A 12,927-nucleotide genomic window follows, 5' to 3' on the forward strand; every position below is an offset into this window, starting at 1 on the left:
CAGTGTATTTACTATCTGATCAAGCAACTCTTCTTCTGATTATACAGCCAAAACCACTTCTGTGGCACACATTCAGACGGCGCTGCTTAGTTGTCTGTGAGTGGAAGCAGATCAAAGGCATCAACAAGTGCCTAGATAAACAAAATACTGAATCTATATAATAGACCACAGCACTAATAAATGTGGTGTTTATGATTATCAAAACCATTTGGGTAATGGCTGAAGAGGTGGCTCAATGGCTAAGACCACACATTCCTCTTACAGAAGACTCAAGCTTGGTTCCTATAATCTTGTCAGGTGCTCATAAACATCTGTAATGCTAGCTCCAGGGGATCTAATAACTCTGTCCTCCACAAGCACCCAGATGCTTGTCCTTTATTGACTGTCCTCCACAGGTACCCACATGTATACCATACGTGTACCTATCTGTGTTCAGACACAGATACATACATAAAGAACTAATAGAAAAAACCCAATCAAACCTTTAAAAAGAAGACATCATTAAAAAAAAAACATGTCAAGTGAAAGATGCCAGACACATAGGCTTGTACTGTATAATCCCATTTATAAAAGATGTCAAGAAAATGTAAATTCATAGAGATAGAAGCATGGTTTCCAGGGTCATGAGAAATGGGGCAGGATAGGAAACAACTGCTTGACTCTCAGTCTTCAAGTTTCTGGTAGAGTAAAGGGGATGGTGGTGTGAACATGAGTGTTGATTTGTACATTTTATCACGAAAAAGGAAAATTTTATGATGCATTTTTGCTAGAGTAAAGCCCATAATTGTGCAAAAAACCATATTCAATATACGAATTTGAAAGTCATTTAACTAATGTCTCTGCAAAGAACCACAACCTTTTATTTTCCTGGGCATGTCCTGTAGCAGCTTGCATAGGTGCCGGGAGCCATCAAGGAGAAGCTAAAAGCTAGCAGGTGATCTTCCTGAGATGGGTCTACCATGGATTAAAGTCTACAATGGATTTGCTCCTTTAGACAAGGCCAAGGAGAATTTCACTTTAGGAAAGATTCCTGCTGTTAATATGCTTTCCCCATTAAATTATATATATAAATGTTGTGTTTTATAAAAAAAAGTAAAATAATCCAGGGATATGCTTGGCAGAGGGGCAGTATGGTGTGGGTGAAGAGGGTGGCTTTGTGGGCCCATGCTGAAGCATCCCTTACCCCTGATGAACCAGCCACATGACAGGTATAGTATAGAATAATTTATTTAGGGCATGGGGAAGGGAGTTGACAGAGTTGAGACAGAGAAAGGCAGAGAGAGAGGAGGGGGTGAGGGAGGGAGGGAGGAGGGAGGGAGGGAGAGAGAGAGAGAGAGAGAGAGAGAGAGAGAGAGAGAGAGAGAGGAGGAGTAGAGGCAGCCATGAGCACATGGAGAGAGAGGTGGGAGGGGAATGAGGAGAGAGGGGATAGAAGGAGAAGATAAGAGAGCAAGGGAAGAGGAACAAGAGAAGAGAGTCAGGAGGGAGCAAGCAGCCCCTTTTATAGTGAGTCAGGCATACTTGGCTGTTGCCAGGTAACTGTGGGGAAGAGCCTTGAAGGAATACCAACATTTCCCCATTTTGGTTTAGTTAATAAAAGAAAAATTAGAAAGAGGTGATGGTGGAGTAGGAATAGGGTTGCTCTCTGGGAAACCTAAGAAAGTGGATATGGGGATGTTGGTCCAGATTTAGGAGAGTTGGAAGTTTCCTGGCTGTCTAGGATCTGTGGCATCATGTGTGGACAGATAGGGAGAGCAGGTCTGTCTGTGAGAACAGATTGGAGCTGAAACACATGTGTGTGCATGTGCCTGCACGTGCATGCACAGGCACACACACACACACACACACACAGACACACAAACACACAGACACACAGACACACAGACACACACACACACATTGTAGAGAATAAAGTACATTTGGGAGAAATTTTTTTCCTTAGGTGTATACTTGAAACCCTTAGGTGTTGGTGGTTGGGGATGAGGGGAGTCCCATTCTCAGGTTACAAGGGAAGAATCCCACCCTCTGGAATAGGTAGCAAATGGGCACTCAGACTATGATTGGCAGGTGTACTTATCTATGTGGTTTACGAGAAGTAGATCTGAGCTGGTTTCCTGTAGCTTCTAAGTTTATAAAAGAGATAAATTTTGTTAAAAACATGAACAGTCTTTTAAGACGAGCTTAGGGAAGACAAGACCTTTGTGGAGCCAAAGGAACAAGAAGAGTTTTTCCTTCTGTCTAAGGGATAGAATTTAACATAATGAGAAACAATTTTAAGTTTCTATTTGAGAGACAAAGGAAGTTCAAAACCTTGACCTTGTGAATACTATAGTTAACCATAAAGTTTTAGCAAGAGAAAAGCCTTAAGTCCATAGTTAGAGACACCAAAGGAAACTTATATTTGAGCACGATAGCTTATAGCATAGATTCAGCATGAGAAAAAAACACCTGAAGTCCATAGGTAGAAGTCAATCAAAGGAAACTTAAAATTTGAACTTGTGATTATGAAAGCGTACCATATAGTAGAATGTATTATTAGGTATAAGAACTCTATTGGTTAATATTAGGACAGTGGCATAGCAAGGAGAGGAAATATGAAGCATTTAGTCACTGGAAACTGAGTTTAGATAAGGAAGTGACAGAAGGTTACGTTTGTGAAAACTTACATCTGACCTTGTGTATCCTTTATCGTGAAGTTTGTGAGGAAGGCAAACCTGTCTTTTTGATAAGAAATCTGGCATTCTTAGCTAGTTAACAACTTGACTAATGAGATAATAAGGTGGCGGATTACCTTGGGTAAGAAGCTAGGTCTGTTTTCTAGCTGTCAAACTGCAGTTAGCTTAGCTGTCAATGTAGTCAGAAACCTGGGAAGAGTTTATATTATAATCTACGAGTCATGTATTAATTAAATTGACTGAGGTTGGTCTATAGTTCATTACATAAACAGTTCCCAGGCCCCTGTGGTCTCCATGGCACCTTGGGAAGAGTCAGTGTGACTGTCAGGCCCAGAAGAAAAAAAGCTTTTTCCTGTGGAGTAGATGTGTGTGAAATGAGAAATGACCCATCTTGGCTTAGGCAATATGAGACATTTAATTCTCTGGGTGTCCTGTTTGTCCACAGTGTAGGCCAAGTCCTGGCAGCAGGCAAGGCAAAGAGGCAGTGTTTCTCAGTGGTTATCATACCACAATCCAAGCAGTCTTGTCGCTGCTCCTATATCTTCTTGGAGACCTTGGAAGGGGGGTGTCCATCAGGCTTTGTCAAAAGCTTAAACATTATTACATTTAGCAGATTTCTGACAAGACTGAGAGCAGGTTTATTAAGCATAATCTGAGTTAGACAATGTTTGTTTAATTACTTGCTTGAGAATGTATCTAGCAAATCACTATAACTTAATGGTAGCAGCAAAAACAAGGCTAAACATATATTTAAGCAGTGATCCCTAACTTTATACTGTTTAGAAATCATTATTTACCAAGGCAAGACAGAACAAAAACCTTGTCTTAATTGCTAAGTGACTTTGACCAGCTGTGCTCCCAAATGTAGCAAACTGCCCATAACAAAGATGGCAGATGATCCTGGTCCTGTCCCCAGCAAAGATGGCGTTGAGGAGGCAGCCACATGTGAGTGCCCTTATCTAAGGTGCTATGGAAGCTACAGCCCTGCCTGGAGGAAAGTCATGCATAAACAGAAGTATTACAGAGACAAACATTTAGTTGTATCTAAGCAGAGCAGTGTGAAGCGCAAGCAGCTCGGCTTGGCGGCTGTGAGCATGTGGCTGAGCAAAGTGTCTGCAACGGGGGGCGGGCGGAGAATAGACAGATGGCAGTGGGGCAGAAGCGTGGTGGGATGAGAGCTCGTGCCTGAACTGTGGACCTATGCTGCAGAAAGTTGGGTTGTGCATAGGGCAGGGCCAGGCTGTTTCCGCAGGGCTGAGCTCCCTCCTCGCAGCTGGAAGCTCTGGGCCAACCAGTCGGAATCCACAGTGAGCAGGGGAGAAGCACCTGAAGTAGCATTCTGTCTCCTAGCAACTCCTCTCAGGTGGTGGGATAGAGCTCTGCACCTATGTCTCCAAACTCCTGACAGTGGAGTTGAGTAGGCAGGGGTAAAAAAGAATGTGGAGAGCTGAGTTGGGAGCTCGGAAAACCATCAACGTGATCCATTATATAAACAAACTGAAAGAACAGAACCACATGATCATTTCATTAGATGCTGAGAAAGCATTTGACAAAATTCAACACCCCTTCATGATAAAAGTCCTGGAAAGAATAGGAATTCAAGGCCCATACCTAAACATAGTAAAAGCCATATACAGCAAACCAGTTGCTAACATTAAACTAAATGGAGAGAAACTTGAAGCAATCCCACTAAAATCAGGGACTAGACAAGGCTGCCCACTCTCTCCCTACTTATTCAATATAGTTCTTGAAGTTCTAGCCAGAGCAATCAGACAACAAAAGGAGATCAAGGGGATACAGATCGGAAAAGAAGAGGTCAAAATATCACTATTTGCAGATGACATGATAGTATATTTAAGTGATCCTAAAAGTTCCACCAGAGAACTACTAAAGCTGATAAACAACTTCAGCAAAGTGGCTGGGTATAAAATTAACTCAAATAAATCAGTTGCCTTCCTCTATACAAAAGAGAAACAAGCCGAGAAAGAAATTAGGGAAACGACACCCTTCATAATAGACCCAAATAATATAAAGTACCTCGGTGTGACTTTAACCAAGCAAGTAAAAGATCTGTACAATAAGAACTTCAAGACACTGAGGAAAGAAATTGAAGAAGACCTCAGAAGATGGAAAGATCTCCCATGCTCATGGATTGGCAGGATTAATATAGTAAAAATGGCCATTTTACCAAAAGCGATCTACAGATTCAATGCAATCCCCATCAAAATACCAATCCAATTCTTCAAAGAGTTAGACAGAACAATTTGCAAATTCATCTGGAATAACAAAAAACCCAGGATAGCTAAAGCTATCCTCAACAATAAAAGGGAGCTGCGGAGCAAGAGCAAGAAATGGAGGAGCGGGGTGGATGTGTGCTCTAATGGCTGGGCCAACAACTCAAAAAGAGGTAATCAGTTCCTGGTACTGGGTTTTTAATTTGCTAGTATGAGGTGTCTAGATGGGGTATTGTCCCTTGCTGTGGTATATTAAAAACGTTTAATATATGTTTATATATAGATGTATATAGGGGTGTGTGTGTGTGTGTGTGTGTGTGTGTATTTTAGGAGGTTACTACAGTAGTGAGTTTTCATATGGACTTTCAAAAGGCCTTTAGTGTTGTCTTTTCCTGTGTTGCCTCCTCTACTCTCCCCTCCACTTTTACCCCAATCTCCTCTTTTCTGTGTCATAATTCCCTTTAAATCCTAACCCTTCACACTAGTGCATTCTATACTTCTTACACCAAGGCCGGTCGTAAATTCCTGACCTCAATAGGTATTCTAAATTAAACCCACATATTTTATTATTCAAAGGTAAGATCAATGAATCAGGAAAAATGTGATATTTGTCTTTCTGAGCATGGATTGCCCCACTCAGGAAAATTGTTTCTAGCTTCATTCTTTTCTATTTGAATTTAATTTTTTCTTAACACCTAAATAATAATTCCATTGTGTATGAATGAACATTTTTATTGTTCATCCATTACTTGATGATATTTAGGGTTTTATTTTCTTGTTATTGTGATCAGAACAATAATGAATGTGGATTAGTAGGTATCTCTGTAATAAGATCTAGAGTTATATGCCCGAGAGTAGTGTAGCTGATCATGTGACAGATCCATTTAAAGCCTTTGAGGAAGCTCCACACGGTCTTCCATAGTTGTTGAACCTCTTTATGCTTCCGTCCTCGGTGAATGTGTGTTCCCTTTGCTGCATATCCATGACAACAGATGTTGTCCTGTTTCCCCGACTTCTAAAGGCATTGAACCTTTAACAAATAGCTGACAACTATTTTTTAAAAAGTCTGTATATCCTAGATATTAACCTCTGAAATGCTGGTGTGTGTCTTCATAACAATAGAATAGTGACTCAGACAGAAGTTGGTAACAAAAGTGAGGTGTTGCAGTGAAAGGCCTGAGTACGCTTTTGCTTGTAGGAATATGGGAGACTTTGGGACTTGGACATGGAAAACAGTTGAACATTTTAAGATGGATTTAATAGGCCATTCTAGTGAGAACATGCAAGACAGTAGGGCCGAGAGTGATGTAAGTTATGACAGCCTGGCTCAAGAGATTTCAGAGGGCACAAATTACAGTAATTGGTTTAGAAGTAATTCTTATAGTATTTTGGCAAACAATGTGACTGCTTTTTACCATTGTTCTAAAAATCTTCTGGGGCTAAATTCAGTATTTTTAGATTAATGGCACTGGCAGATGAGATTTCAAGACAGGCTAGTATTGATGCTGTCATGTGGTTATGAAAAGGAGCAAGCTGGGGAGAAAGAGAAAGACAAAATGTGACATTTGAGGAGGAGTATCAGGAAAAGTGATGTTGGAGTCAAGTTCTGGTTTTAGAGTCAAGGATACAAGAAAGAGATTGTAAAATCTCCCTCCATGAGTAAGGCAAGCCACTGATACTAGTCATATGTCAGGGTTGTCCCTGTGTGGAAGCCAAGAGAAGGATGCAGCTGTGAAGGTGAAGCCTGGATTGTGTTGGAGACCCTAAGACGTTGGTGACACCAGTGTCATGTGGTCTTGCAAGGAAAGTTGCTGACAGGGTGTGGAACCAGCCCAAGAGAGAGAAGTGTGTTGCTGTCAACAAAGCTGAAGGGAATTGATTTGAAGGAAACTTTTGATATCAGACACAGAGATACAGAATTTGTAGTTTGCCCTGCTGGGATTTTGTTTTGCTTTGGTCCAGTGTTTCCCCACTATGCTCTCTTTCCTCCCCTTTGAAATGGTCATGTATGTTCTTTGTCCTTCTATGTTGTAAGTTTGTGATTTTCTTTTTGATTTTAATTTTACAGAGGTTTACAGTTAAAAGATTGCCATGAATCTGAGAAGAGATTTTGAGCTTTGGACTTTAAAAAAAATTGATGTTTATTGCATTTTTGTAATTTGTAAATATACAAAAGATTTTCATAAGAAATTAAAAATTCATAAAATGTTTGATAAAATTCAGCAAATGAAATGAGGCAGATACATACAGATGGTAGTCTGAAAATGTTTTCTTTTTTTCCTCTGTTAAGCTGGAATATTTTGTTACCTTTATTAAAAAAAGATTCTTTTTCATAAATATATCCTGATTACAGTTTCCCTTCCCTCTATTCCTCCAAGTCCCTCCCCGCTTTCCTCCCCTCCAGATCTACTCCCTTTATGTCTCTTATTAGAAAAGAATAGACTTTTAAGAGATAACAACAAAATAAAACATAATAAAGTAAAACATAAACCATCACATCTAAATTAGATAAGGCAAACCACTAGAAGGAAAAGAACCTAAGAGCAGGCACAAGAATCAAAGACTCATTTGTCCACACACTCAGGAGCTCTATAAAAACACTAAACTGGGATCTATATTATATATGCAGAGAGGCATATATTTTTTTCAGTTGATTCAGAGGGCTTTATTTTCCTGGTGTCCTCCATCCCCTCTTGTCCTTACACTTTTTCCATTTCCTCTTCCATGGCTTCCTGAGCCCTGAGGGGAGGGATCTGATGGAGGCATCCATTTAGAGCTGTGTGTTCCAAAGTCTCTGTGTGTAATCTCTGGCTGTGGGTCTCTGCGTCTGTTCTCATTTACTGTGGAAGGAATCTTCTCTGATGATGGCTGAATAGCGCACTGATCTATGAGGACAGCAGATTATGACTCAGGAGCCATTTTGTTTTATTTAAATATTTAAATATTTGGTTTTAGTCCAGGTCTCTGGGTTATTTGGTCTCTGGGTCTTGGTCACTCAAGCCGTGCCAGTTATGGGCTCCATCTCATGGAGTGGGCCTTAACTCAATCAGACATTGGTTGGTCATGCCCACAAGCTTTGCGTCACCATTGCCCAAGGTACCACTAATGCCTTGCAGGCAGGACAAATCATGGAACAAAAGTTTTGTGGGTAGGTTGGTGTTTACATTTCTCTTTTGTTAGCCTGGTATGGTCCTTCCTGTATCAAAGGTGCTAGAACATAGGGGTGAAGGTTATATGTAGGCACCAGCTTGACTTCTCCATGTTCAGTGAGTTCTGTGGGTGGAGCGTGAAATAAGAAAACATCCCATGGTAACACCGGCTATCACCACCAGTCTGTCTCTAGCCCAGCGGACAGGCTAAGACCACATTCTTTTTAGCCAGGTTCTGTCTCACCCAGGCTGGTTCTGTCTCTGGAGCTCCGAGGTTGCTCTCTCCTCTTGTCTCACTGAGTTTCCATAGCTGTTTGTTGCCAAGCACACCCTGTGCTTCCAAATTCCCATGGCTAGCTGTGATGCACTATTGCACACCACGCTCTGCTGCAGTACCTTTCTGTGGAACCCAGTTGAGTCGCCGAGTGAAGGAAAATACCACATAATCTTTGTTTAGAACCAACAGGTAACACAATTGCTGAGTGTAGAAACTAGCATCTTAATTTTACAAACTATTCTATGTTAGAAATTCTCTGGTGGTGGATTCTAACCGACAGCCTATGGCTTCCTACATTCTGTCTGCCTCTCTTGCTCCCACCATCCAAAAATGCCTTTCCTTTCTCCTGTCTCCCTCTTCCCGACCCGGAAGTCCCACCTACTTGCCCAGTGATTGGTTTTCTGTAACGTTTATTTATTGGGGGAAAATCCTACCACATATGGGCATTGTCTTCAGCATTTGGGCCTTGCTATTCATTTGCAGAGAACGACCTATTGTTTTAGCCATCACCTGGGTTGTTTGGGGATTTTCATAGGACCCCTTTGGCCAACAACTCAATAGGATGTAACCCAGTTCTGGTTCTGGAAGCTTTGGTGACAAGAGATGTCCACTTCAGACTCTGTCTCCCTCATTATATGGAGACTTCATTAGGATTGCCTCCATGTATTTTAGGAAGTTTCCACTGCATGGCATTTTCATACCACCTCTCAAATGCCCTCAATTCTAACTATCGTCTCTCCATGCATCCCCTCTCTCAACTCTGTTTTCTTTTCCTCTCCCTGATCCTTCTGTTCCTGCCTTCCCTCATCCGTAGTCCACTCAGAAATTCTGTTCTGTTTTCCTCTCCCATGTGTCCATGCCTAGTCCCTTTCTCTATGTCTTGTCTCTCTGGGAGTATGAATTATAGCTTGGCTATCATTTGTTTAAAGGCTAATGTGCAACATACTTGAATAATACTATTTTTATCTTTCTGGGTTTAACTTTACTCAGGATGATTTTTTTCTAGTTCCATCCATTTAACTGCAAATTTCATAATGCTATTTTTTAAACAGCTGAGCCATACTTCATTATGCAAACATACTTTAATTTTTATTTCCAGTTTCTGGTTATTATGAATAGAGCAACAATGAGCATGGTTGGGAAAGTGTCCTTGTGTAGGATGAAGTACCCTTTGGTATATGCCCAAAAGTGCTATGGCTGGGTCTTGAGGTAGACTGATTCTCAACTTTCTGAGAGAGGTTGTATAAACTTACACTTCCACCAACAATGGGTGAGGTTCTCTTATCGCAAATCCTCATTAACACGAATTGTCAGTTGTGTAATTGATCTTAGCCATTTTGACAGACAAATGTGAGATGGGATCTCAAAGTAGTTTTGATTTACATTATTTATTTACTTATTTATTTGGTTAAGGATGTTTGACATTTTTTTACCTGTTTCTCAACTATTTGAGATTACTATACTGAGAATTTTGTTTAGATCTGTAGCCCATTATTATTTAGATTATTTGGGCTTTTCTGATATGTACTTTCTTTAGTTCTTTATATATATTGCTGACATAAGTCTATCTGATATGGAGTTGGTAAAAATCCTTCCCATTCTGTAGGCTGCTTTGCTGTTGTAATGACTGGCCCATTGCCTTACAGAAGCCTTTCAGTTTCATGAAATCTCATTTGTTAATTGTTGATCTTAGTGCTTGTGCTAACAGTTTTACTTTGGACTTTTAAAAACACTGTTGAGACTATGATAGGCCGTGGAGACTTTTGAAGTGGGGATGAATGTATTTTTGCATTATGCTATGTCTATAAGCCTTTAGGGGGCCAAGGAGTGGAATATGATGGATTGAATGAGAATGGCCCCCCATAAGCACATATATTTGAATGCCTGGTCACCAGGGAGTAGAACTGTTTGAAAACCCATGCTAAGTCCAGTTCTCTTTCTCTCTCTCCCCCTCCCCCTCCCTCTCCTCCCTCTTTCTCTTTCCATTTCTACCTCTCTTTTTGAGTATGGATCAGGATGTAACTCTCAGCTACTTCTCTTAACTTGCTCACATGCTGCCATTTTCATTATATTACCATGATGTCATGGACTAGACCTCTGAAACTGTAAGCAATTAAATGCGTTTTATAATAAGAGTGACTGTGGTCATGGTATCTCTTCACAGCAATAAAACAGTGAGTAAGACAGCTAGTTTTTCCCCATTCTTTACTTGATTGATGATGTCCTTTTCTGTAAGGCTTTTTAGCTTCATGAAGTCCTATTTGTCAGTTGCTAGTTTTAAAGCTTGTGCTATTAGTGTCTTGTTCAGAAAGACCTTTCCTGTTCATGGCAGTACAGTGTATTCTTTATTTTATTATTTTTCAGATTCACGGTATCAGGTCTTTGTTGAGGTTCTTGGTTCACTTAGAGTTGAGAGACATATTCTTTGATATGTAGTTACCCGGTTTGGCCAGCACATTTGCTCATGATTCTGTAGAAATTCATGTTCTACAGGTATGTGGACTATGCTTTGATCCTTAATTCTATTATGTTGGTCAATGAATCAATGAGTCTATTTTTATGTCAGTTTAATGCTGATTTTACTATGATATATAGTGTGCTCTGCCTGATATTATGGTAGGTAGTACGACTTGAGGTCACGGATGGTGGTGGTGATGCCTTCCAGTCGGTCGTTTTGTTTTTAATTGTTCAGGACTGCTTTATCTGTTCAGAATTTTTCTATTTCTAAATGAAATTTAAGATTTTTTCAGGAGAGAGAGACCCAACCGCCTGGTCAGGTGGGCACTCCTGAGGCTGCAGAGCAGAAGAGACCACCAACACTGCTCACCCCTGCCCACATCCCTGGCCCAAGAGGAAACTGTATAAGGCCTCTGGGCTCCCGTGGGGGAGGGCCCAGGAGCAGCAGGACCCCTGCCACAGACACCGCGGGACCCTGAAGGAAACAGACCGGATAAACAGTTCTCTGCACCCAAATCCCGTGGGAGGGAGAACTAAACCTTCAGAGAGGCAGACAGGCCTGGGAAACCAGAAGAGACTGCTCCCTGCACACACATCTCGGACGCCAGAGGAAAAAGCCAAAGACCATCTGGAACCCTGGTGCACTGAAGCTCCCGGAAGGGGCGGCACAGGTCTTCCTGGTTGCTGCCGCTGCAGAGAGCCCCCGGGCAGCACCCCACGAGCGAACTTGAGCCTCGGGACCACAGGTAAGACCAAATTTTCTGCTGCAAGAAAGCTGCCTGGTGAGCTTGGGACACACGGAAGCAGAATTTCTCTAGAACCGGGCACGTTCTGTGTTTACCGGAAGTCCCACACCCGCGGATCCCGGCCCGCAGCAGCTCTCTGCTCCCAGACCCGGTGAGAGAGAGACCCAACCGCCTGGTCAGGTGGGCACTCCTGAGGCTGCAGAGCAGAAGAGACCACCAACACTGCTCACCCCTGCCCACATCCCTGGCCCAAGAGGAAACTATATAAGGCCTCTGGGCTCCCGTGGGGGAGGGCCCAGGAGCGGCAGGACCCCTGCCGGAGACACCGCCGGACCCTGAAGGAAACAGACCGGATAAACAGTTCTCTGCACCCAAATCCCGTGGGAGGGAGAGCTAAACCTTCAGAGAGGCAGACAGGCCTGGGAAACCAGAAGAGACTGCTCCCTGCACACACATCTCGGACGCCAGAGGAAAAAGCCAAAGACCATCTGGAACCCTGGTGCACTGAAGCTCCCGGAAGGGGCGGCACAGGTCTTCCTGGTTGCTGCCGCTGCAGAGAGCCCCTGGACAGCACCCCACGAGCAAACCTGAGCCTCGGGACCACAGGTAAGACCAAATTTTCTGCTGCAAGAAAGCTGCCTGGTGAACTCAAGACACAGGCCCACAGGAACAGCTGAAGACCTGTAGAGAGGAAAAACTACACGCCCGAAAGCAGAACACACTGTCCCCATAACTGACTGAAAGAGAGGAAAACAGGTCTACAGCACTCCTGACACACAGGCTTATAGGACAGTCTAGCCACTGTCAGAAATAGCAGAACAAAGTAACACTAGAGATAATCTGATGGCGAGAGGCAAGCGCAGGAACCCAAGCAACAGAAACCAAGACTACATGCCATCATCGGAGCCCAATTCTCCCACCAAAACAAACATGGAATATCCAAACACACCAGAAAAGCAAGATCTAGTTTCAAAATCATATTTGATCATGATGCTGGAGGACTTCAAGAAAGACCTGAACACACTTAGGGAAGCACAGGAAAACATTAATAAACAAGTAAAAGCCTACAGAGAGGAATCGCAAAAATCCCTGAAAGAATTCCAGGAAAACACAATCAAACAGTTGAAGGAATTAAAAATGGAAATAGAAGCAATCAAGAAAGAACACATGGAAACAACCCTGGATATAGAAAACCAAAAGAAGAGACAAGGAGCTGTAGATACAAGCTTCACCAACAGAATACAAGAGATGGAAGAGAGAATCTCAGGAGCAGAAGATTCCATAGAAATCATTGACTCAACTGTCAAAGATAATGTAAAGCGGAAAAAGCTACTGGTCCAAAACATACAGGAAATCCAGGACTCAATGAGAAGATCAAACCTAAGGATA

General features: G+C 42.1%; 1 protein-coding gene across 1 annotated transcript in view; it reads left to right on the forward strand.

Moving 5' to 3' along the window:
* Spag6l (sperm associated antigen 6-like) overlaps window positions 1-12,927 on the forward strand; it is a 95,741-nt gene that overhangs the window by 19,471 nt on the left and 63,343 nt on the right. The gene's annotated exons all lie outside the window — the stretch shown is intronic.

This window comes from Rattus norvegicus, chromosome 11, assembly GCF_036323735.1.
Source record: "Rattus norvegicus strain BN/NHsdMcwi chromosome 11, GRCr8, whole genome shotgun sequence".
Taxonomy (NCBI): Eukaryota; Metazoa; Chordata; class Mammalia; order Rodentia; family Muridae; genus Rattus; species Rattus norvegicus.